Source organism: Schistocerca americana, chromosome 9, assembly GCF_021461395.2.
Source record: "Schistocerca americana isolate TAMUIC-IGC-003095 chromosome 9, iqSchAmer2.1, whole genome shotgun sequence".
Lineage (NCBI taxonomy): Eukaryota > Metazoa > Arthropoda > Insecta > Orthoptera > Acrididae > Schistocerca > Schistocerca americana.
In genome coordinates, this window is record NC_060127.1 from 21647460 (window position 1) to 21651303 (window position 3844).

Below are 3844 nucleotides of genomic sequence, written 5' to 3' on the forward strand. Positions count from 1 at the left end.
GATCCAAACACATCAAGAAAAAATGCTCAACAAGGAACTGGAAGTGAACTAACTGTTGTAACAGTTTGGCTGAGGTTGAGCGCTATGGTTGGAGGAAAACAGCTGCAAGTAGTGTGTCAAGTAATTTTAATCGAACTTCAGGCACTTTGTGTAGCGAGAAACCGAGCATCTACGTTGATAAATGGAAAGGGGGCGTTCGGAAGCACGTCAGGGCGACAGACGTCCTCTGAAAGTGGTGAGCGGGACCTTCCGGGTTGAAATATTCCCTCGCGTCTGCGCGCCGCCTCCGAAAATACCTGCGCCAGCAGGCAGACGTTGGCCCGCAGGTTGTCCGTCGGCGCAACGACCTCCACCGCTCACGACCACGCGCTTCAGGAGCGACAACGTCCAGTCTCGACGGGCAGGGCGCCTGTCAAGTAATGCTAGACGTCTCCAGTTCCGAATCACACAAACGAGACTGCCCCAACTAAGACCATCCATTACACGTTTCAGAAGTTTAAACCTGCTTCATACTCGGGTGCATTTGTGTAAATTAATAAAAGTTGTACGAGGTATGTCCACAAAGTTCCGTTTGGTTATATAAAACAAACATCTACAGCTACAGAAAAAATATTTATTGTACAAAAATCTACAACCGAAATTTTGTAGGCACTTGTCACAGGGTGGCACAAGTTTTTGTATGCCTTCTTCATAGAAGGTTGCCGCCTGCGTATTCAGCCATGTGGTAACATGATAATTTAATCAAGACCCTACGCTGTCGACAGGCCTTGATATACATCAACGGGGAATCGAAAATGTGTGCCCCGACCGGACCGCGAGTAATGAGTGTAGTGGACAGGGGCATCGCGAATGTAGTGTGAGGACATGTGGGTCTCACGGGGAGCGTGCAAGGGATAAATCCCTGCGAATTATCCTCTGTGCCCTCGGTGGCTCAGATGGATGGAGCGTCTGCCATCTAAGCAGGAGATCCCGGGTTCGAGTCCCGGTCAGGGCACACATTTTCAACTGCCCCGTTTGTGTATATCAACGCCTGTCGACAGCGTAGGGTGATCATATACACTACTGACCATTAAAATTGCTACACTAAGAAGAAATGCAGATGATAGACGGGTATTCATTCGACAAATATATTATACTAGAACTGACATGTGATTACATTTTCACGCAATTTGGATGCATAGATGCACATTCTACCCGTGGTCTAGGGGTAGCGTCATTGATTCATAATCAAAACGTCTTCGGTCCCAGGTTCGATCCCCGCCACTGCCTAAATTTTGATAAATAATCAGCATTGGCGGTCGAAGACTTACGGCATAAGAAGTCAGCCTTATTCTGCCAATGGCCTTGTCAAAGAGGGCGGAGGAGCGGATAGAGGTTCAGGGCACTCTTTTGTCCTAGGGGTGGGAAATTGCCCCAAAGGCGGAAGAATCAGCAATGATCAACGACATGAGGATGCAGAAGGCAATGGAAACCACTGCATTAAAGACACGTAACGTGTATCCACAGGACATGTGGCCTGTAATTGAAGAAGTGCCATGATGATCTCTCCATTGGCAAAAGATTCCGGAATAGTCCCCCATTCGGATCTCCGGGAGGGGACTGCCAAGGGGGAGGTTACCATGAGAAAAAGATTGAATAATCAACGAAAGGATAACGTTCTACGAGTCGGGGCGTGGAATGTCAGAAGCTTGAACGTGGTAGGGAAACTAGAAAATCTGAAAAGGGAAATGCAAAGGCTCAATCTAGATATAGTAGGGGTCAGTGAAGTGAAGTGGAAGGAAGACAAGGATTTCTGGCCAGATGAGTATCGGGTAATATCAACAGCAGCAGAAAATGGCATAACAGGTGTAGGATTCGTTATGAATAGGAAGGTAGGGCAGAGGGTGTGTTACTGTGAACAGTTCAGTGACCGGGTTGTTCTAATCAGAATCGACAGCAGACCAACACCGACAGCGTTAGTTCAGGTATACATGCCAACGTCGCAAGCTGAAGATGAACAGATAGAGAAAGTGTATGAGGATATTGAAAGGGTAATGCAGTATGTAAAGGGGGACGAAAATCTAATAGTCATGGGCGACTGGAATGCAGTTGTAGGGGAAGGAGTAGAAGAAAAGGTTACAGGATAATATGGACTTGGGACAAGGAATGAAAGAGGAGAAAGGCTAATTGAGTTCTGTAACAAGTTTCAGCTAGTAATAGCGAATACCCTGTTCATGAATCACAAGAGGAGGAGGTATACTTGGAAAAGGCCGGGAGATACGGGAAGATTTCAATTAGCTTACATCATGGTCAGACAAAGATTCCGAAATCAGATACTGGATTGTAAGGCGTACCTAGGAGCAGATATAGACTCAGATCACAATATAGTAGTGATGAAGAGTAGGCTGAAGTTCAAGACATTAGTCAGGAAGAATCAATACGGAGTACTAAGGAATGACGAGATACGTTTGAAGTCCACTAACGCTATAGATACAGCAATAAGGAATAGCCCAGTAGGCAGTACAGTTGAAGAGGAATGGACATCTCTAAAAAGGGCCATCACAGAAGTTGGGAAGGAAAACATAGGTACAAAGAAGGTAGCTGCGAAGAAACCATGGGTAACAGAAGAAATACTTCAGTTGATTGATGAAAGAAGAAAGTACAAACATGTTCCGGGAAAATCAGGAATACAGAAATGCAAGTCGCTGAGGAATGAAATAAATAGGAAGTGCAGGGAAGCTATGACGAAATGGCTGCAGGAAAAATGTGAAGACATCGAAAAAGATATGATTGTCGGAAGGACAAGCTCAGCATACAGGAAAGTCTAAACAACCTTTGGTGACATTAAAAGCAACGGTGGTAACATTAAGAGTGCAACGGGAATTCCACTGTTAAATGCAGAGGAGAGAGCAAATAGGTGGAAAGAATACATTGAAAGCCTCTATGAGGGTGAAGATTTGTCTGATGTGATAGAAGAAGAAACAGGAGTCGATTTAGAAGAGATTGGGGATCCAGTATTAGAATCGGAATTTAAAAGAGCTTTGGAGGACTTACGGTCAAATAAGGCAGAAGGGATAGTTAACATTCCATCAGAATTTCTAAAATCATTAGGGAAGTGGCAACAAAACTACTATTCACGTTGGTGTGTAGAATATATGAGTCTGGCGATATACCATCTGACTTTCGGAAAAGCATCATCCACACAATTCCGAAGACGGCAAGAGCTGACAAGTGCGAGAATTATCGCACAATCAGCTTAACAACTCATGCGTCGAAGCTGCTTACAAGAATAATATACAGAAGAATGGAAAAGAAAATTGAGAATGCGCTAGGTGACGATCAGTTTGGCTTTAGGAAAAGTAAAGGGACGAGAGAGGCATTTCTGACGTTACGGCTAATAATGGAAGCAAGGCTAAAGAAAAATCAGGACACTTTCATAGGATTTGTCGACCTGGAAAAAGCGTTCGACAATATAAAATGGTGCAAGCTGTTCGAGATTCTGAAAAAAGTAGGGGTAAGCTATAGGGAGAGACGGGTCATATTCAATATGTACAACAACCAAGAGGGAATAATAAGAGTGGACGATCAAGAACGAAGTGCTCGTATTAAGAAGGGTGTAAGACAAGGCTATAGCCTTTCACCCCTACTCTTCAATCTGTACATCGAGGAAGCAATGATGGAAATAAAAGAAAGATTCAGGAGTGGAATTAAAATACAAGGTGAAAGGATATCAATGATACGATTCGCTGATGACATTGCTATCCTGAGTGAAAGTGAAGAAGAATTAAATGATCTGCTGAACGGAATGAACAGTCTAATGAGTACACAGTATGGTTTGAGAGTAAATCGGAGAAAGACGAAGGTA

At 44.0% G+C, this 3844-nt stretch overlaps 1 non-coding gene across 1 annotated transcript; it reads left to right on the plus strand.

The window, feature by feature from the left end:
• The first annotated feature begins 919 nt into the window (after positions 1–919).
• Positions 920–994, plus strand: Trnar-ucu. Its single transcript has one exon. It is a non-coding gene; the product is annotated as a tRNA-Arg (tRNA).
• Positions 995–3844: the final 2850 nt, after the last annotated feature.